The sequence below is a fragment of the Euphorbia lathyris genome, chromosome 1 (assembly GCF_963576675.1).
Source record: "Euphorbia lathyris chromosome 1, ddEupLath1.1, whole genome shotgun sequence".
NCBI lineage: Eukaryota > Viridiplantae > Streptophyta > Magnoliopsida > Malpighiales > Euphorbiaceae > Euphorbia > Euphorbia lathyris.
Genome location: NC_088910.1, coordinates 133,235,440 through 133,259,106, shown reverse-complemented (window position 1 = coordinate 133,259,106; position 23,667 = coordinate 133,235,440). Strand labels below are relative to the sequence as shown.

Sequence of the window (23,667 nt, the reverse complement as noted above, 5' to 3'; positions counted from 1 at the left end):
GAAGTTAGAGAATAAATGGAAAATACCACTGACTCTCTTACTTCAAATTTATGTTGATTAATGAAGAGTGATTTATTTATGCTCGTGATAGTTAAATACTCATTGTACTTTTGAATTATAATATTAGGTATTTTTGACAAACAGTTTCTTTTTTTTTTGTAAAAAATGTTATGTTGTTTGTTTCTTTTTCTTTTGTAAACAAATGTTATATTGCTTTTTATTTGAACAGTTGCCTTTTGGATTATTAAGTGATGCTTTTAATATGAAACAATGTTGCTTTTACATTACAAAGCATTGCGTTTGCTAATTAAAATGTGTTGCTTCTGATTCAAAAAAGTTGCCTTTATTGTAAAATATTTTGCTTTCTTTAGCAGACAAATGTTGCTTTTGATAAAAATGTTGTCTTTGCTTTAAAAATCATGGCATTTGTCAAAATAAAAAATGTTGTTATTGGTTATAAATTGTTGCCTTCATTCAAACAAGTGTTACTTTTATATAAAAACATTGTGTTGCTAATTGCTCAAAAAATGTTGCATTTGTTTAAAAATAAGTGTTGAATAACAAAAAAATGTTGCCGTAATTAACTAAGGTAACATATTTTTAATATTAAAAGTGTTGCTTTAAAGAATAAAAAAATGTTACCTTTTTTATTTTCTGATATAATGTTGCATTTGTTGTAAAAGATGGCAACACGTATCATGATGTTGCATTTAAGAAAATAATGTTGCCATTGACAGCAAAAGCAATGGTGAATATACCAACACTTTTAAAATGGCCTAATGTGTTGCCTTAGCCTATTTTTTGGCCTATTGTTACATTTTTAGGGTCGTATTGCAACACATTTACAAGGTTGCAATAGGCCATCTATGGTGTAGTGATTAAACTAATTTATTGACTCTTTTAAATTTTCCCGACATGTTATCCCTCCCTCGGAAATTAATTAAAGTTCCGTTATTTGTCATCAAAAATAAAAGTGTCGGAACATAAAGGAATGATTCGATTAAGAAATTTTAGTCTTGATCTTAAAGTTAGGGAATTTGTGCAAAACTTAGGATTAGTACTAAACTAAGGCATGGAGTCTTAAACCCGAATGTTATCTCCATAATGAAATTTAAAAAGGCAATAGAAACGGGATAGTTGAGAATTCAGTGAAAACTTGATAGTACACAATTTAAACCCGAATCTTTGTGAGGTATTTTGAGCCTAAAGGAGTTCGTACGAGAACTCTAATTCTTTCACAAATTTTTCGAGAGCTTTGACTTCACTCGACTCATAGAATTTGCATCTAATGCCGGGTTAAGTACACTTATTGTGGTAAAAAGGCAATAGATGATAAACCGAACCCACTTAGGCTAATTTTTCTTAATTTATTTTTCTCGTTTTCATTAAACATTAGGAAACCCCCTCGAGCCTATTAACCAACTTTTTTGTTAATACCCTCTTAACATCTAACCCTTTTTCCTCTTGTTCAATTACCGACATAATCAAGTTGCACCCGAATTACCCGAAATGAGTCACGGCCTTAGCAAATGAGCACCATTAGTTCTCAAAATATTGTTTTTATGCCTCTGTCAAAACAAAGGATACAATAAAAAATAAAAAGGCATTCTCAAGCTCCACCCGAGCAACTTTGAAGTAAATCTTGTAAAATTCGCCAAGGCCAAAATGAGCAATGATACGGTGCAATCACAAAATGGTATTTTTGAACTCGAGTTTCTTTAAACTGACCACTAAAGTAGCCATCCATATTACAACCGCCCCTCCGGGTTCATTTTTTAATATTGCCTAACCATATTTTAGGAGGAAAAACCCGGATAAAAATGCAAATTCAACATGATCTCGAGTAAGTGCAAAGAAGAGCGATAAAACACCGACCCACCTAAAATTGAGCGTAAGAGCGAAATCCCTTGGTGAGGTACTATCGGGTTCTCAAAAGATAATCAACCCCCGTTAATATTGTCTATTAAATCTTGATCATGGATGTTTCAAACAAGTTTTTGTACTCAATTGTTTGTGTAGGTACTTACCGAAACCTTTGCACAAAACCATAACTTTGAAATCACGCACTTGGCAAAACCAACCTTCGGGTTGTTTCTTAATTTTCTCAGTCCCTTGTATTTCGATTTCTTTTACTTGAGGACAAATAAAACTTTAAAGTCCAAGGAGGTTTGATAGGGGTATTTTACCCCTATCTTTTAGCGTGATTTACGGGTTGATTTTGGATAAAATAAATAAGTTTAGTTACAAAAATAAAGTGTTTTGACAAAATAAAGAAATAAAAATAAATCTCGTACTTTCAGTTTATTTTCCTCGTTTTTTATTAGTTTAGGAAATAAAAACGTCAAGCTAACTCGGCTTTCAAGTTTTGTATTTCAGGTACGAGAAAGGAGCAAAAATCCACTCCATACGCGGGGCGTATAATCCCCTACGCGGGGCGTGAAACATGGTGTCGGTAATGATTGCCTTATCCGCAGAAGCCATGTGGAACTGACAAAGCATACGCGGGGCGTATGCTATTCTACGCGGGGCGTATGACACATGTCGGAAATGATTGGCCTAATCCTGGAAGTCAGACTGCATTGTCTCCCAGAGTCAACTCTCCTTACGCGGGGCGTACCACCATATACGCGGGGCGTAAAAGACAATTCTTCAACGTAAAAAGATCAGAGACTCTTTTACGCGGGGCATACTTCAGCTACGCACGACGTAAAAGCTCCAATTCAAGCAATAAAACTCCAGAGACTCAAACATGTGGGGCGTACAATCCTTTACGCAGGGCGTGCTTGAGACAACAAGACAACGAATTGGTCCACATGCAGGAGATTTCTGACGGAATGGGCATTTACGCGGGGCGTAGACCAATTTACGCGGGGCGTATAATGGGATTTCTGCACCAAATAATGTTGCTCCATACTTGTGCTTTGTGAAATTACAAACTTGCCCTTGCTTGATGTCTATCAATAAGAAGCTCTTGAACACCAATTAGACACAAATGACATACTAGAGAGCTACACTATACTCTTTTCTTTCCTTGTAATTTAGATTCAAATTTTGTAAGTTAAACTCTCCCCCTCGAGAGCTTGTTCGTTGTTCCGGCGTTCCATTGACGCTCCGTTCCACCATTCGTCAACAAGCTCGAGAGTCCCACCTCCACGACCTAGGAGACGGCTTTGAGTCCGGTTAGCTAGTTCCAAGGGCGGATTCTCCCTTTTTACTTGCTAATTAGCTTGTACTCTTCCTATATACTAGGCTTGGTTGTATTTCATCTAATCGTCTTCCATATTTATAATTTATGATTTATAATCTCTATTTCCCTTTATGTGTTAATGTTTATTGCTTGTTTTGATATTGATAATTGATTATTGTGTAGGAGAACGCGATTACCGCCGCCATTCGGGCTATCTTTAGGGAGTTATATAGGTGTTGCCTTACCGGAAGTGATAAACCGGAAACCGTAGGAATTGACAAGCAACGGAACTTACGGGCCCTAATTTCTAATTCCCCCGCATTAGACACGCCTTGACTAGGAATCACGTAGTCTAAGTGCTTCACGGGTCGGTCCTACTACACTTGGTCGTCTTTGCAAGAGTAAACTATTATCCGTATACATTTATAGTCATTATTTATCATGATTATAACTTATCATATTCATCCCACTTCATAGAGTTTTAGCTACATAAATCTGTGTCGCCAATAGTAAGGAATAGTGTGTAGTTGTGTCTTACTTAACCCCAAAGTAATTACCGCTTAAATAACATACGAAACCGAGTCGTCCAATACTTGTAGTTATAAATCCCGTGGATTCGATACCTGGTCTTAACCGGATTATTACTTGATACGACGGGGTACACTTGCCCCTAAGTAGTGATGTCTAGTAGATATAAAGCACTTAGAAAGACCAAATCCATATTCGTAGCGCAATCATCGTAATATACATTTTGTCGTAGAAAAGCACTACTAGCGATACGCTATCAACGACTCCCCCGCGTAGCTGGCTGAAAGTAAACACAGACGGCTCGATGCTTGGGAATCCTGGTCCGGCAAGAGCCGGTGGCATCTTTCGGAACTCGCGTGGCTTTGCCCGTGGCTGCTTCGCCTTCCCGATCCCACATTCTTTTGCCTACTTGGCTGAGCTTAGAGCTGTAATTTTTGCTGTGGACATTGCCTGGGAGAAGGGTTGGTCTTGTCTATGGATCGAATCGGACTCCACGTACGTTGTCAACCTCATCAGACACCGCTCAACAGAAGTTCCTTGGCAAGTTAGACAAATATGGTTAAAATGCTTAAACCAGTGCTCGGGCATGGAAGTGACGGCCACCCATATTTACAGAGAAGGAAACCGTCCCGCGGATGCGCTGGCCCGTTTTGGTGTATCCTCACAGGACCTGACATGGTGGGACGCTGCCCCGTCATTTTGTCACTCGATGATTCTTGAAGACATTTGTAACGTTGGACATTTTAGGCGCTCTTAGCTTTCTTTTCTAGCTTTTATTATTTCATTCTTTTCCCTCCTTGTACATATTTTTTCCTTTTTTAATATATTCGGGTTTGCTTGCCTTTGGCTGGGGTGCCGACCTAGTTGGGATGTCAGTCCGAGGCAAGTATTGTCCCAACCTTTACTAAAATAAAAAAAAGCAAGGGTTTGAAGGGTTGAAGGTAATGGAATACTCTAAAGTAGTGATATTAACGTACTTTTAGGGTTCTGTCGTACCTGTCTTTTTATGGTGTATTAGGAAATCCTTCTTCTTCTAGGAAATTTGTTTCTATTAGGAGAAGTCTTCTATTAGGATACATCTTCTATTATGACCAGTGTTCTAAAAATCGGCCAACGCATTCGCCTACGCGGGGATTCTTAGAACACCGTCTCGATTTCCACTAATCAAGCGGCATAAATCGGCTGACCGATTTTTGGCCTCCTATGCGGTCTCAGGCGGTCCTAGGCGGGTCTAGGTAGCTCCTATGCGATCCCAGTCTGCTCCTAGATAGTCCCAGACAGGCTTTTTGAACCAATTGGTCCTTAAATTTTATATCAATTTTTTAATTTTAAAAAAATATTAAATAACAAAAAAATAAAAAAAAATACCTTAAACTATTAAATTTATTTTTAAGAATATCAATTTTATTTTATTTTGACACATTTTATTGATCTATTTGTTATTTTTTAAGGACATTAATGTAAATAATATTAAAATATGTATGTTTTTCTATCCTAAATATTTTCTATTATTATTTTTACATAGTATAATTTATATATTAATTTTATTTATATAATACTTTATTTAATAAAAAAAATCTAATTAATGCCGATTAATCTCCGATTAATCATTAAGGGCCTTGTCCGCCCGACTAGCGTCTTTTACAACCTTGATTAACAAATGGTTTCAATTTACGAGCAGATGAGTCTTCTTTTATGGAAAACGGTTTCTGGAAGCTAATAGATCTAAAAGGCCCTAATGCTCCGCACATCATCATTTATTTCCTACAGTATCACTACTTAAATAGTCCTTGTACTTTATTCTGATTATTAATGAATTACCTTGCATTGAGTTTCAACTTCCAGATTTGGAGCTATCAACCTCTCATTACGACTCTGATTTCTCCCATGCTTCAATCGTTCACTATGTCTTCTCATTTTCTCATCAGTTTTCCTATAACCATAGGGTGAAATGCATCGTTGGTCACTAAACTTACATGGTGTCTAAAAATAGTCACTCAACTTCAATTTGTCTCAATAAAATCATTTAACTTTGAGTTTTATCTCAATTAGGTCACTCCGGCGATTTCAATGGTTAAAATACATCGGAACGATGCCATAACTGGCATGTGAGCATGAGTTAACTCATATGCCTAATTGAAACGATACTTGGCCACCACTTGTCGGTTATTTTTATGAAAAAAAACTAAATTTTGTTTTTTCATAAAAATAACAGACATGTGGCTGTCAGGATGGCACATCAATGGATGTCATGTGTCGTTTTTTCAATTAGAAATTTGAGTTGACTCATGCTGATGTGTTACTCATGTCATCATTACGATCCTTTTTAATTTATTGAAATCGATAAAGTGACCTAATTGAGACAAAACTCAAAGTTGAGTGATTTTACAACAACAACAACATCAAAGCCTTATTTCCGAAATGATTCGGGGTCGGCTAACATGAACCATCATATAAAACCGTGAAATCAAGTCGTGTCAGCGACACAAATTCGCTCCCTCCACTCCGTCCTATCCACTACCATATTTTCTTCAATTCCTAGTAAACTCATATCACTCTTGATCACCCTCCTCCAAATTTGCTTAGGTCTTCCCTTACCCCTCACCACTACATCCCTTTGCCACTCTTCGGTCCTCCTAACCGGCGCATCAAGCGTTCTACGTCTTGATTTTATTGAGACAAATTGAAGTTGAATTACTATTTTGAGATTACTATATAAATTCAATGACCAACAACACATTTAATCCTATAACTATATATAATGGTTATTGTTTCGATTTTGAAGCAAAACATCAATACGTCGATCTCATTGCACCAAAATTTCGTTATTCAAATTCTTTATTTTTGTAGCAGAGAAGAGAGAGAAATAAAGGTAGGGGAGAGAAAATAAATATACAAGCAGAAAGAGACGAAGATGTGAAAAAAATAGGAAAAAAGGGAAGTTAAAGGTAGGTCAACTATAATAGTGGTTATAGATGTAGTTTAATGTAAAATTCAATGGTTTTTATATTACGTTTTGAAGTGTAATGACCATACCGTAAAAATGAGCAAAGTTCGGTGATTATAAGTATAATTTACTTGTTTTTTTTTCTAAAAACAGAAAAATTACCGTTACAAAATAAATAAGTGTTCAACTTATCAATAAAGAGGTTTTATTTTTATTCATCAAACATGGCCTAACAATGTAAAATTCAAAGATTTTTTATTTCAAAAGTTAAAATTTAATAGCACATTATTTATATTGTTTTTTTATTAACACATTATTTATATTGTTTTTTTATACGTATAAACTATAAAGGGATAATGTGTAAAAATATTTTTAACGTTTATAGTTAGGAGCAATTTTATCCTTTACGTTTAAAATGGTACAATTTTACTCCTAACGTTGGTAGCCAATAGCATCTTTACTTCTAACGTTGACAAGTTGGGTTAATTTGAAAAATAATTTATCAATATGTTTCTTCGGTCACGAATTTTTGTATTTATACTTCATATGTGCGTTATTTTATTACTCATTAGTAACAGATCACAAACATATGATTAGACGTTAAAAAAATTAAATTATTTTAAAAAAATATAAATCTTTTATACGAGTTGGACACAAAAAAATTCAAATATTTTATCGAATTTATAAATATTAATCTCAATTTTTTATTATTAAATCACAAAAAAAAATATGATTTTGAAAAAAAAACCAAGCGATATGCAATTGGTGCATAATAAGGAACAAAACATTTGTGTTTTATAATAATGTTAGAAAATGTTAAGGGATAAAATTGCATAATTTTAGACGTTAAGGGTAAAATTGCTCCTGACTGTGAACATAAGGGGTATTTTGGCACCTTATTCCAACTATAAATAAGGGCTAAAGTGAAAGTAATTCAGAGTTTATTCAAGCTACCGCTTATAAATATAAATATTTATTTTACGGATAAAGTGAAAAATACCCTAACGTTTACAACCAGGAGTAACTTTACCCTTAACTTCTAAAAATGTTGCAATTTTACTCCTAACATTGGCAGCCAATAGCAATTTTACATCTAACATTGTCAATTTGAGTCAATTTGAGAAATAATTAATCAAACTAATAAATCTTATTATCTACACTTCAAAGGTTAGTCATTTTTAGCACGCATCAGTAACAAATCATAAACTTATGATTAGAGATGAATTTTTTTTTAAATAAACAATTTAGTCTATTGTACGAGATTGACAAAAAAAAATCAAAAAAATCGCCGAATTTATAAATATTAATCTTCAATTTTATTATTAAATTACAGAAAATATGAACTTTTTTAAATGAATTGATATGCAATTGGCGTAGAATAAGAAACAAAATATCAGTATTTTATAATAATATCTAAAATCAACCCAACTTGTCAACATTATTGATAAAATTGCACCATTTAAACGTTATTTCTCCTGACTATAGGAGTATTTTTGCACATTATCCCTTTATTTTATGTTGAAATTAAATTGTTACATTTTAACGTTTGGCAAAATTACTGATTAAATGAAAATTGTGAATATGAAATTTTAGTTAATTTGAAGCTAGTTAGTAATACTTTAATAAGTTAAAGTTTCATAAGTTTTTTATTTTATTTTATTTTTTATTGAAATCAATTAGTAAAATTGGGAGTTCTTAAATTAACCACCCGATCATCTACGTCATTTGAAGGACTCTCATTTCATATTTGGACATATGTATTATAATTCCATTTAATAATTAAAATAGTGTGACCTTTTATAATATGTGTGTCCATGTTACACATAACAAAATATGTATGGAATGTCCTTCATTTAACATGGAGAACCGGGTGCTTCTAATAATTTTCCGAAATGAAAGACACTGAGATTTATAACTCCATGTATAATGTTTAATTGTAACTAAGGATTAATGTCAATTCTATTTTCAATTCGGGTTGTTCGTGATTGTGGATTTACTGCTTTATCAGTGGCTTCTGACTCTGTATCTGCGATCACATTGATAAGAGGTGATCAGGTTATAGCTAACTCTTTGGGAGTAATTATTGGGGATATTCTGGAGGAGGCAAAATCATTTTTGTCAATTGATTTTGTTCATGAGAGGCGGCAAGCTAATTCGGTAGCGCATAATTTAGCAGCTTGGGCTAGCTCTCTTTCTCAGTTGGAAATTCTTATAGAAGATTTTCCTTTGTGTGTTTCTTCTTATATTCAAAACGATTGTGATTGGTTTGTTTCGTAATATAAGGTTCTGTTCATCAAAAAAAAAAAAAAAAATTGTAACTAAGGATAAAATTGATTCAATTTGCAAATCTATTACTATACTTAAAACAGCTTACATTCAAGCTGACGTGTCATTTCAAGGAATTTCAAGGAATTTTTGAGATTTTTTTTTCTTCAAATTCATCTTCTCCATTTACAGTTCTTACACGATCTTCCTCACTCCCTCAATCTCCGCTCACACAAAACTGTACACATCTTATTCCCTTTCTCTTCGTAACTTCTTTTTCGCCTTTAAACCACTCTCTAATTAGGGATATGAACATGATCTTCATGGTTAACATTTCCTTTATCTTTTTATTTTTTATTTTTCTGATTTGCGTCTTCTTCTTTCTGTTCTTTTCTTTCTCTAATCAAGGTTTGTTGTATATTGGCTGCTATAATTTTTTAGATCTGTAATTGGTCCCTCCATCTGGATGCCAGAAGGTTCTATTTATGGTTTTCACACCCTAATCTCCATCTGCAGCTCCTGAAGAGGTAAAGTTTCTAATTTTGATTTCAGACTCAATTTGTTACCCATGAAAATTCTTCTTATTTTTTAATTTTTATGGTTTTTAGGTTTCATCCATGGAGTTACTTGGCCGATCGGTTCTGATGGAAAACCGGACCTTTCATCTTCATACTTCTAAATAGGTTAGCTGTAATCAAGTTGAGATTTTGGTACTTGATAGGGATTGTTTGAAGCAGCAGGTTTCATAGCAGATGCATCTTTAAATTCTCTAACTTCTTATTTAATTATGTCTTTTTCACTCTAACTCCATCTTCCACAACTACTTCTCTGTTTCCTTAAATTTATTTGCCTCCAATTTTTCCTTGCTATCTCTCCTTTCTTCCACGATTTCACTATTCCTTTGATTTTTTTTTTGGTTTTATGTAGGTTTCCCAATTTCTGTGCGATCCCTTCCCTAACCCTCTATTCTATTGTTGTCCTGTTAATTGATAATTTAGGTTCTAATGGCTTTCAAAATTTATTTGCTTAATGAAACCTTGCAATATTGTTTATTAACTTTCGATCAACAGACAACTTGGTCATTTTGAAGATTATTAAACATGGAAAAGAGTTCTCTCTAGCTTTTGGCCACTCTCTAACTTGGGGCTGGATGGTCACCAACTATTTCCCTTCCCTGATACTGTTAATCAGTTTGCAAATTAATGATTTTCTGTGTGTGGAAATAATGCACGCCGAGCACAATTCAAAGATAATATCAGATGTTAGTACATTTGCTTGAATAGACGTTTGAATTATTGCTTGGTTGATGAAACACAGGGTTGGAAGGGAAGATTCCATCAGTAGTTGGCGTAATGCAGGTATTGTAAGTCTGTCAATTGTGATTTATATCAATTTGTAAGGTTTCACTTTTTTGTGCATTTACATTTGCTTATGGTTTGGTTTAATTGGATTTGGGTTTGGGTTTCTTCGACGAGCTAATTTGTTGGGGTCTTTTCCTTTTGAATCTCTGGATTTTTTTTTTCATTAATTTAGTTGTCTCTGTAGAAAAAGTTGGAAAATTCTCTATCAATCTCTAGCATTAGATATTATTGCAAGTAAACATTTTGTTAGAGAGGAAAGTAATAAAATATTTCTAAGTAAGAGCTTTGCAACTTTGGTGGTTCTTGGTTTTGGTGAGGGATAGGGTGAAGTTTTGCTGGGATTTGGCAGAAATTTGATGTGTCATTTCATTCAAGCTGACTATCATTTCAAGGAATTTTTGAGATTTTGTATGTTTTGTTTATCTCTGCGACATTGGCTCTAAAATAACGAATTTTACTTTTTTTTTTAAATTTCTCTATTATAATTGATGTGGATCACCCTCACTCACTGTCTTCTTGGTTCTTCTTAGCTGCGTCTGCCAAAACCCATTTTTTCTTTTTTTTATTTCTCCTTTAAAATTGTTCTCCGATGGGTTCTTAACCCCCAACTCTCTAATTTGTTCTTTTTCATTGCAGAAGGGAGAAGCACCATTCATGCCAGATTTCAAAAATCCAAGCAAGGTCAGTTTTCTCTTTTATTTTCGAATCCCTCTGAACCCAGTTAATTGTTATTGTACTATTTACTAAATAATCAGAGTCATTAATTTTTTTGTTTGCCATTAACTACTCTTATTATTACAACTCCAAGGTTCTTACTTTCCCAATTTATGCACATTTTCAATGTTTAAGGCTCTGTTTCGAGTTAGCGTTTTCTGGTGTGCTATATTTTAATTTCAATCCTTTAAGTTCCTGATGATTTCTGATTTTTCTACATTCTAATGTTTCGGTTTTTTTTTGTCACAACTCTCACTCTATGCATATGTTATCTTTTATTTCTATAATTTTTTCCCAATTATGGATGCAAGTTGAATTGCCATTTATTCACTTGATTCTGTTCTGCTTTCCTGATTGAAAATTGAAAAGGAAAATATATTAACAGATATAGATTTTTTTTAGTAAAGGCAGGTACGGGAAAGGAATACGGACATCCCAACTATGTTGGCACCCCCGAAAGAACCTAACCACGAACCGATATTATTAAAAAGAAAAGCAAAAAATCGTTACAGATATAGAACTAAAAGAAAAACCAAAATCAGGTGAACCGGTAAGCAGGCCGGCCACTGAAATTGCAAAATAAAAAAGGAATACAAAAATTAGGAGCAGCGCTCCACCACTCATAATCTGAAGCTGTTCTTCCGTAATTAGCAAGCGAATCGGCTGCCTGGTTCCCTTCCCGGTAGACATGAGAAGCCACGAAAGTTAACGAATGAAGAGTTTCCACGCATTGAAGCCATTCCTGACGAATGGACCAAGGAACCGAGAGAGATTTGGTTCGGAGGAGATGAACGACATAAGCTGAGTCACTTTCAAGCCATAAATTGGTCCACCCATGTATAGCAGCAACCTTTACCGCCCAAATTGCAGCCTGTAGTTCAGCTAGAAAGGAGAAGCTCGACTCAATCGGAAAAGTGAAGGCTCCCAAAAAATTACCAGTCGAATTACGGAAGACTCCACCACAACCTGTAGGACCAGGAGAGCCCATTACTGAAGCATCAGTATTGACTTTTATCCAGTGGGCTGGAGGCGGCTGCCAACGAACCAGAATGATCTTCGGAGATTTTGGAAGACGCTTGGGGATACCAAGTTGATTTAGAATTTGGGATTCAACCATAGAGTTCCACATATATCCAATTGAACAACGTGACGCTTCTCTAATAGATTGCCACATCCGTCTTAGCGCTAAGAAAAGGCACGGCTGTTCATCCTCAAATAATTTTTTGTTCCGTAAGTTCCAAATGATCCAGAATCCGTTAACTATTGCAGCTGCCCATAACACTTTAATTTGCGAACTGAATTTCTGTGAAGCTGGTGAATCTAAAAGATCCTGAACTGTGCCGTCAGTCTTAACTGTTCTGCCAAAAAGCGAGCTCACCCCAATCCATAACTGACGGGAGAAAGAGCAGCGGGTAAATAAATGCTCAATAGTTTCAACATCAATAGAGCATAAGTAGCAGCGAGAAATAACATGAATTCCACGCATTTGAAGCCTATCGTGTGTTGGCAAGGCGTCGAGTGAGGCTCTCCAACAAACAAAAGAGTGAGATGGTAAAATAGACGGACTCCAAATGAAGATTTTCCAATTCGGAACAGCAGTAACATTAAAATGCCAGCTATAAAAGTCCTTCACAGTAAATAAACCATTAACCGAAAGCTCCCAAACACATCTATCCTCCATATCTCTCCCCCGGCTAATATTCCGAATGCGAGACGAGACTTCCGGCGGTAGATCAGGCAGTTCGCCCCAGGAATTCCCCGCCAAGTAATCCTCAACACTCTCAAGCCCTGTATCTCGTATCTGCACCCCTTCTGAATCTGCGATTGAAGGCTTTATCCATAAGTCGTGCCAAAAATTAAGAGTGGAGGTCTGCCCAATCCACCAAAAACATTGAGTCAGTAAAAGCGCATGAACCATTCGAACAGAAGCCCAAATTGAGGAATTCACTATCCAGTTCCTGGGCCGACCTCTGGAGCTGAGAAAGCGAGAGCGCAACAAGTTAAAACATAATGAATTATCCTGTATTAGACCCCAGGCCATTTTGCCAAGTAGCGCAAAATTAAGAATTGTCAGGTCTTTTAAACTGATGCCCCCATCCTTGATCGAGCGACAACAGATATCCCAGGAAACCACAACTAACTTCCGACTTTCCGTGGAGCCGGTCCAAATGAAATTCCGCATACAACGCTTCAAATGGGATAAGAGAGAGGCAGGCCATTTATAAATAGTGAAAGAATGAATAAATGGACCAGTTATGACAGATTTAACCAAGGCAAGCCGACCCGCCATCGAAAGGCAATTGCCTTTCCATCTAGCAAATGTTGCGATAATTCTATCCGACAAGCCGCGCAACACCGAAGCTTTCGGGGCACCCCAGAAGAGATGAACTCCCAAATATGAGTAGGGAACCGCTCCAATCGAAACCCCAAGGATTCCAGCCATGACACCAGCCCGCCTCGTCCCTATTGAACTGCTGAAATAAACATTAGATTTGTTCCAATTGATATGCTGCCCAGACAGAGAGCTGTAGAGGTTAAAAGTGTTCTGAATAACCTGGAAGTTATCAACTGAAGCCGCACAAAAAATGAGGACGTCATCCGCATAGAGAAGGTGAGTGGGGAAACCATTACCTCGAGAGTACATCATGGGTCTTAGCTGGCCCGAGTTGTTTAAGTGCCAAAACAAGCGACTTAAGAAGTCTTCTGCGATACCAAACAGGATAGGCGATAATGGGTCTCCTTGCCTGACCCCTCTAGAACAATGGAAGTATCCAGTAGTAGTCCCACCTGTCAAAATAGATACCCTTGCAGAAGCTAAGATATTGGAAATCCAACTCTGAAATTGAGAAGAGAAACCGAAAGCCCTCATGACAGTTAACAAAAAAGTACAGTCAAGCGTATCAAACGCCTTTCGGATATCCACCTTTAAAGCCACAGATCCCCCAAAACATTTCTTTTTAAGCATGTTAGTACCTTCTGAGGCAATAGCAATGCATTGATGAATGCTACGACCCGGAATGAAACCAAATTGATTGTCAGATACAATCGAACCTGCAATTCCAGCCAATCTGTTAGCGAGAATTTTAGAAATAATTTTGTAGGAGAAATTGCTCATGGCTATAGGACGATACTGATCAATAGTTATAGGATTCGGAGCTTTTGGCAAAAGAGTCATAATGCTGCTATTAATCCCCGGCAAAACAGTCCCAGTGCTGAAAAAAGCTTCCACCATTCTACAAACATCAGAACCAATGATGGACCAATAAGCTTGATAAAAACAACCCGTGAAACCATCGGGCCCTGGAGAGCTGCTTTTATCCAAACTGAAAACAATTTGTTTGATCTCCTCCCGATCCGGGCAGCGAACTAGAGAAGCATTATCCATGTCAGAAACCAGGCGAGGGACGACATCAAGAACAATGTCCAAATTTCTCTCAATATTCTCTGTCGCTCGAAAAAGATTCATGTAATAATCACTAACATGAGAGGCAATCTGTGCAGCTTCAGTGACTAATTCCCCATCTATTTACAAAGCAGTTATGCCCGAGCTTGCTTTCCGCGCAGAAGCAACCCTATGAAAGAAGGTGCTGTTTCTATCCCCATCGTTTAACCATCTGACTCTACTTTTTTCACGGAGATAAATCTCTTTTTTTATGAAGAGCGGAGTCCAGGTGAGCATGAGCTTCTAGTTCCTGGTGATTAAGATCAGATGAAAAGCCATTTGAAGAAATGTCAGATTGAACTCGCCCCAGTTCAGTTTCAGCCTTTGCAATGTTCTCATCTAGACAGCCAAAGACCTCTCGATTCCATTTCCTCAGAATAGGCCGCAGAAGTCTGAGTTTTAACCCAAGCAGTTGCATAGGAGGAAGACGGGGAAAATAGCCGCTCCAAAAAATCTGAAATAACATCTCGTAACCCTGGGTGCGTGACCCACATACCTTGGAAACGAAACCTCGACATTAAGGGAGGCGAGCTATCACAGCGGAACAGTAATGGGCAATGATCCGAGTGATGCCTTACCAAAACCGTGGTATTAAAAGAACCCCAAAAATCTGATAACTCTGGTGAGATAAGCACTCTATCCAATCGACAATCGACTATAGAGGAGCTAGACCTGCCATTATTCCATGTATAAAAATTACCAGACACCTGACCATCAATGAATAAACCCTCATCAATAAAGTTGCAAAAATCCTGACATGACCGTCTACCAGGGGCTCTACCCGTCTTCTCATGAGACCCCAGAACTGCATTGAAGTCTCCCAGGACTAACCAAGCTCCCGGAAAATTTGTTTTTTGCTCTAGAATAGCCTGAAATAAATCCTTCCTACGGTTTGCCCACACACTGCCATACACGACACAAACAAACTGAGAGATTCCCCTCACCAGAACTTTCACAAGCACAAATTGATCATGGCAGAAGCTGACGGAACAAGCGTCCCCCAGCCTGTCAGAGATTAAAACCCATAAGGATTGTGGATCCCTTAAATTAGATGCAATCAGAGTAAAGCCCAGCCTTCTCCAAAAATTGGAAGGAACCGACTGGAAAGCAACCATAGGCTCCGCTAGGCACAGAATATCCGGTTTATGAAGATAACATAAATTAGTGAGATATCTCTGGGTATCTAAGTTCAGTATACCCCTACAATTCCAGAAAAGAACATTCATTTAAATCTAATAGGAATTTTACTGACCCGGCGAACGCGAGGTTGAGCAAGAGAATTCACCACATTTTTACTACGCCCCCCTTTCCGAGAAGCCACGGTCTGCCAGTGCTCCTCCTCTTCGTCTGCGATATCGGCCCATGAGACGGGCGGGGTGCTCATATCAGTATTCATATCAGATATGTTGTCATTACCAGGGGAAGACGGCCGATCAGGGGATGAGAAAACTCTTTCATCATCACTTACTTACGGACTTCCAGAGACAAAAGCCTCCATAGCACGTTTAGTTTCCTTTGCTGGTTGAGGGACCTGAACTTCAGGATGAAGGTCTGATATGATTCTGCTAGTTATCCCTGTTACCGGAATTACATAGTCAACATGTGCCGGCCTGTCCGGAACAGATTCACGATGAGAGGCAACTTTAGTCTGCTTCTCCACTTCACTATTCCCCTGAGCCTTTTTTACCCCTCTTATTGCCGGTTTTTTATTTCTTTTGCAATCATAGGCCATATGCCTGATACACGAGCAAACCTTGCAAAAACTCGGTAACCTCTCATAAACCACCTCTATCCATAATTGCTTCCCGTTACGCTCAATCCCCAGTTTAACAGGCAATTCATTAGCTAAGTCCACATCAAGCAGCAACCTAGCGTAATGACCAAAATCCCCTTCCAGGTTTGTTTTATCAAATCTGATCAAGCCCCCAATGCCCTTAGCAATGTCCGCTAATATTTGTGCATCCCAATACTCCCAAGGCAAAGAATATAAACGAACCCATACCTGAGCATTAGTCGCTTTCTCCGCCAAATGATCAAAATCTGGCACCCATCGCTGTAAACGAAAAGTTCCCGGCTTGATATGAACAATCCCTTTCCCAAGCGCCAAGCTTTTGGCCTCCTGAGATTCAAGAAAGACGTGAAAATAGCCTCTTCCAATAGAGATGAGCCTCCAATTCTCCCTGAGTCCCCATGTTTTGGAGAGAGTATCTTTCAAATCAGCAACTTTCCAAGGTTTGTCCCCTTTATTCAAGACAATTCGTCTGATCAACGAAAAAGCACATAGAGCGATCCGTTTGTCATATGCCGCTTGAGAAATCCGGATCGTCTTAATCCCTCCAATGTCTGTCACCGTAGCCGAAGAGGCTGGATTAGGAGCCACGTTTTTCTGGAGGGCCGTAGCATAAGAGATAGGCTTAAGAACCGGTTGATGCGAAGTAGGCGTCTGCGCAATTGCGGTATCAAATCGCAGTTTTGGATTGAAGAGAACTCTGATTCCAACATAGGAATCAAGTGATTGATGATGAGGGTCTGCCATGGTAAGGAGATCGGCGCGCGGCGGCCGCAAGAAGAACCGCAAGAGACGCGGCGGCCGCAGGGAGGAGCGGCTAGGGTTTCCATCTTAACAGATATAGATAATGTGTTGTTCTTTATCATAAGCATTTACAAATTAATAAGATATAGACAATGTGTTTCTGTGCAAGGACGTGTTAATTTGTTGACTAAAAGCATTGTGTTCATCAACTATGGATAAGTATACTTCTTCCAAAATCCTATTAGGCATATCTAAAATAGTTTGGATTCTCAAAAAGTCTCAGCATTAAACCCTTCCAGTTTTGATCCTTACATTTTATGTCATACAGTGTTTTTTAATGATTCAGTTTAACATGGTATTCCATCTTGCTTTGCTATAATTTTAAGTTTCCAACATTTGACACTACAAATCTTTTTTCATTTCCCCTCTCAAAAATTTGTTACCATGAGTTGGGACATCTACTTTCATGTTTTCAACTCTTTCCATTCTATATTTTTAATATCCTTTTCTATTTCCTAAATGTATTATTTTTACTAAACTGATTTTTACCATGTCAGGTATTTCATTGACTATTGGAGTGAAGGATTTGATAAGCTACGCAAGTATAATTAACCATCTCTTCTCTATCATATATAGTCATGAAGAAATCTTAATTATTGTGAACAGTTTCATCATTCTCTACGGTGAGGTGAATTTTAGTTGCAAGGACAACTTTCACAAAAGAGTGAAAGCACTGAGTTTCAAAAAGATTTGCGTATAATCTGAAAGGTAATTGGCCTAATCCATTTCCCTATTGATTTAGTTCTCAACATATTGATCTGACATTGTATGTTTCTGCAATTAGGTACAAGCTAAAAGGCTAATAAAAAAAATTCTTTAAATTTCAGCATTTCTTGAAAATGCATACCATAGTAATTTAAATCCTTTGGGTTGAAGTGGATGTAAATATGAGAGTTTTCATTTATGGTTTTCACTGTGCTTTATTATAAGTGTTTTCTATTTCATAATCTTTCTTCTTTACAACCGATTTTTCTCTATTTGTTCTTTATGAGGCTGTATCAGTATCAGTATGCTCTAATGAAGGAAGTATTCCACCTACTCACTTATATTCTGGGAGGTCTTTGAGAATATATTGGATGGAACTTGCATACAGGTAAAATGCAGTTTTTCTATTGGTTTCAACTCTAAATGTGTAAATTCTTTTCAACTTTCACAAATTAAAGGCCTAATGCTTAAAGATCCTCTAAATGCGAATTCCTGCACATTCTGATCTTCAAAGATCACTTAAAGGCCTAATGCTTAAAGATCCTCTAAATATAGTAACCTCTCTTTGCAATCATATTGATCTAATGCCAGAGGATATATGTCTTTTTATGCTCAAAATTGCAGGAACTTGATGCAGAAATTGCAATCATATTTCAGTTGTTCGGCTTCCTTCTTTTTTTTATAGTTGAATTACTTCCTCTGTTTTTCCTATATGCATTGGATCTACCATGACTTCAATATATTTGGGGATACTCTTCTATTAATGTTAGGTTTCTCTCAATATTTTTTCATGTTTTCATTTTCTACAATTTTAATGATTTTTAGTTTTGTAATTTTCCTAATTTTTGCCTCTTATTGTCTCAATTACATGCAGGTAACTACTCTGTATCAGAAGAAATGAGGCAACAGTATCAGAAGGTGTCCTCACAGAACATAAAAAAATGGAATTACATGGCCATTTAAGTACTGTTATTTTTTTTATAGGAAAGTACAATTACCTTATGATTTGCTATTATGTACTATTATTGTATGAGAATTGAACTAAAATTGTGAATTAAGTATAATATTATTGCTTATCTAACACCCAATTGCAACTTGAAGAGGAATATCAGCCTCTCTCAAGCATTATTCTACCACCTTGCTGAAATGAATTGGAGTCGATCCAATAAATATGGACTTAGTCTAAGGAATAAGATATCAGACCACTTCTTTGGACTATCATTCTTAAGTGCATGAAGCCAATGAATTCACCTAAACAACAACAGAGCCTACGAAGTTAACAATGTGAATATTGTCAATACATAACCACTTCTTTGGACTATCATTTTTAGCCGCAATAACTATTTTCAATAGGGTCTGGTTACGAAGAAGAACAAAAACTGGAATTTATGTCACCACATCATCAAAACAAAAATCAGAAAATGTTAGGGTTATATTTGTACTATTTCCTATTCTACATATGCATTTCCCTTAAAACATTTGGGTTAAATTTGACCATTATCCTTAAAAAAATTATAAGGTAAATTATATTTATGGAAGTTCAAAAGCTGTAATAATTTCAAATTATTGCAAACGCATTGTTAAAATTGATCTTACGTGAAAATGTTAGGGTTATATTTGTATCATTTCGTACGTTACATATGCATTTCCCTTAAAAAAATTGGGGTTAAATTTGACCATCATAAAAAAATTATAAGGTAAATTATATTTATGGAAGTTCAAAGCAGTAATAGTTTCAAATTTATGCAAACGCATCGCTAAAATTGATCTTATGTGAAAATGTTAGGGTTATATTTGTACCATTTTGTACGTTACATATGCAGTTCTCTTAAAACATTGAGGTTAAATTTGATAATTATCCTTAAAAAAGTTACAAGGTAAATTATATTTATGGAAGTTCAAAAGCTATAGTAAAAGGAATAGAGTTAAGGTGCAAAAATACCTCTAACGTTTTGGATCAGGAGCAATTTTACCCCTAACGTCTAAAATGGTGCAATTTTGCCCCTAACGTTTGTAGCCAAGAGCAATTTTACCTTTAACGTTAGTAATTTGGGTCAATTTCAGACACTATTATAAAACACAGATATTTTTGTTCATTATTTTGCACCAATTGACGCACATGTGAAGTGTAGATGATAAGATTCATGACAATAAGTAAAAGTCAAGGGCAATCACTTTCACATGTCGGCTTATATCTTCCAGGTCCGATTTTTAGCCATGGACAACTATATGTTGCAGTTTCAAGAGTTAAAAGTAGAACGGGATTAAAAATTCTTATTAGTGACAAGGCAAACCATGTAATTATACTCATAATGTAGTTTTCAAAAAAGTGTTTAATAAAATATAATGATTTTACATTAAATATAATGAAATTACTCGAGTTCATTTTCTTTTACAAGTACATGAATATAACTGCTTAAATTAAAAATATTTACATCTCTAAAATTGGAAAAAATAAGAAAATAAATTTTGATTTCAGAATACTTCCAATTTTCATTTGAATTTTTATCATTTAAAATTTTAAATATATAGTACAAATTAATATTGTATTTTTTTATAACCAAATTTAATTTGGTAAAAATTATCCATTAAAATATATAACACTATAGTTTATCCCAATCCCGTGCATAGCACGGGTGTTCATACTAGTATTAATTTATATAACTACGCCATTTATAATGCTAGTGATAAAACTATTTTGATATTCTATAAAAAAAAATCAGTATATTTTAATAGTTTTTAGATGCAACGGAATAATGTACAAAACCCCTAACTTTGGTAGTTAAGAGTAATTTTACTCCTACTGTTTAAAATATTATAATTTACTTCTAATATTAGAAATCAAGAGTAATTTTACTACTAACATTGACAAATTTGATAAATTTCAGATATAGAGATTAACATTGTCAAATTCGATAAAATATTTGTATTTTATTTACCCAAGTCGTACCGAACACAATATAATTATTTGATTTTTTTTCACACGTGTATTTATATATTTATGATTTAGTACTAATAAGTGACAAAATGACATTTTTCATGTAGAAACAACAAGATTTATGAATAAAAAGATACAATTTGATGAATTATTTATTAGTTTATCTGACTTGTCAACATTATAAATAAAAATGTTCTCGATTATTGACTTTAAGAATAAAATTGCACCATATTAAATGTCATAGATAAAATTGTTCTTAAGTGTCAATTATTTTACACCTTATCTCTTGTATATATAATTGAGAATATAAGAGGAAATAAGAGAATAGCTTAATACATCCCTAAGATTAAGCGTAGACGTGCCTATTTTAAACATAATTACTAACTTCCCACGTCGTTCAAAAATTGCAACTGAACTTCAAAACTTTACAACTAAATCCAAAAAAAGCATTTAACATAATATTACATAAAATGTCGAAAATATTGATTGCTATAACTAACTATTCTACTAATATATTAAGGGTAAATTACAAAACTAGGTCAAATGGAAGGCCCATTTATATATTTAACACATTTACTCAACCTACTACATATCTAGACTGTTTTTGTTTGACTTTCCCACAATACCCTCAATATTTACGCGAGTCTGTCTCCATCCCGTCTGACTTCGCAGACTCGATCTTATGCGAAGCCTATGAAGCTAATGTTTGGATTTACTTGATGAATTTAATTAGCATATGCGAAGCCTGCGAAGCTAATGTTTGGTTTAGTTGATGAATTTAATTAGCATATGCGAAGGCTGGATGTGTTTTGAAGTTAATTCGCGAAGTGGTATATAACCAAAAATGCCAAACAACAACGGATTCTAACATTAAAATTATAACATTATCAAAATTTACAACAAGATTGCCACAATAACAACATTAAAATCATAACATTATCAAAATTTACAACAAGATTGTCACAATAAACTCCTAACAAATCACGTCAAAGTGAACCTGACTAATCTGGACGGAAATTTCTCTCTCTATAGGAAGTTAGACCTTTTGGGATGAGAAATGGAAGTCCAGACCTTTTGGGATGGACGTGTCCCATGGTGCACAACAAGATTGGCACAATCTCTCCTAACCAATCATTTCAAAGTGAATGTGCCAATCTTGAGGCAAGTTAATCCATATACAGGAAGGAAAGTCATCTCCCCTACATCCGAGGACGCTACCTTCTAGAAAGGGATGTTATGTAATCAACCACCTTCAGGAAAAATTAATTGTGTTAGGCAGGGAAAAAGACGATTTTGGCTTCGCGAAATGAGGATTAGCGAAGCATGCGAATAGAAATGTGCAGGGAAAGAGATGATTTTACTTCGCTCATTGATGTTTTCGTGAGGTATGCGAGGTCTAAAATATGACGATCTACGTCGCATATCGATGCTTTCGCGGAGTCTGCGAGTGAAATCATGAACTTTTCTACTCACAGACTTCACGAACTAATCGATTCGCGAAGTAGATCGTCACGTTTCAGGCTCTTTCTCTTCGCAGATCTTCACGAAATCATCGACTACGCGACGTGTATTCATGGAAAAACGCAGAAAAAACACCAGATACTTACATTTTTCGCGCCTTTCACCCTTAAAAGCGACAATAACAATATGATAAACTGGCAAAAACGATGGAAATAACGTAGAATAACCATTTCTTTGATGGTAACGAGAAGAAAGAAACCAAGTAACGAGCAGGAACAGGAAGATGAAGAACCATGGCTTTGTTTGAAGTTGCAGAATCAATAGATGAAGAGAGGAAAAAGAGAAATACATTTTGATTTGGAGAAATGATGCAGATTTCGTGCAATTTAAAGGAAGAGAGGAAGATCAGAAGTCTTGGAATCATTAATGGAGGAGCCAACAGCCATTTCGCGCACCCAAGGAGAAGAGGGGAGAGAACGTTCACGTTAGGGGAAGTGGGAAGATTAGGGGTATTATGAAAAAGTCACACAAAATCAGTCTATGTAGTAGGTTGAGTAAATGTTTTAAATATGTAAATGAGCCTTCCATTTGACCCATTTTTGTAATTTTCCCATATATCAATGAAAAAAAAGTATAATTAAACCTCTAAACTTTACATTTTTTTAAGGATCAAACTCTTGATCAATTATTTTTCTACATTGAGCCATAGATCATTGATTCTGTTATGTATTCGCCCCTTATTGAACTTTTCTCTCGAGTTTGGGCGGCACACATCTTAGGATGATCGGCCTATTGATGTGCACAAATAAAAATAAGAGTTTCTTGACTAGGATAGATAAAAAATAAAAAGTAAAAAGAAATTACAGAAATAAATTTCCAGTAGGTTCTTCCAAACTTGATATATATATATTATTTTTTATAATAACTAGTTTAATTATAAATAAAATAAATAAATACATTCATATATATATATATAATAACTATATATAACTAACATATAAATGATTAATTTTCTTTATATTACAATAATTTCAATAAAGTATCAATTTACATAGCCATTAACGGCTAACCACCCTATTGAGTTTGTTGGAAATGTGCCTTAGTTAATTTAGTATGAGATAATGTTTTATTTAATTATTTTGAATTCAGGAGAAGTTATTTAGTTATTGCATAGGTTTAGGAGAAGTTATGGAAGTCAGTTGTAACTGATGTCTGTATTTCTGTATAAATTTCCTGAAGTTCAATAGAAATATATGTTGGTTCCAAACTCTTAAATATTAAATACTACAAATTGGTATCAGAGCATATTATCTTGAGGGATCCGTGAGAATGGAAGGAGATGCAGTCTCTTTTAATCATGTTACTGCACCAGTTTTTGATGGCCAGAATTATCAAGCTTGGGCTATTAAAATGAAGGTGTATCTTGATGCATTGGATCTTTGGGAGGCTGTAGAAGAAGATTATGAAGTTGCTCCGCTTCCACAAAATCCAACAATGGCACAGATAAAGAATCATAAGGAGAGAAA

General features: G+C 35.5%; 1 long non-coding RNA gene across 7 annotated transcripts; it reads left to right on the top strand.

Annotated features, from left to right (window-relative positions):
• The first annotated feature begins 9,049 nt into the window (after positions 1–9,049).
• Positions 9,050–18,823, top strand: LOC136211036 (uncharacterized). Of its 7 annotated transcripts, none has more exons than XR_010678298.1 (8): positions 9,050–9,167; positions 9,369–9,454; positions 9,536–9,610; positions 10,245–10,285; positions 10,925–10,969; positions 17,644–17,745; positions 17,822–18,507; positions 18,617–18,823. It is a non-coding gene; the product is annotated as an uncharacterized lncRNA (long non-coding RNA). The 7 variants fall into 7 exon arrangements; XR_010678297.1 differs by having other exon boundaries at positions 17,644–18,130; positions 18,367–18,507; XR_010678294.1 differs by having other exon boundaries at positions 17,644–18,507.
• Positions 18,824–23,667: the final 4,844 nt, after the last annotated feature.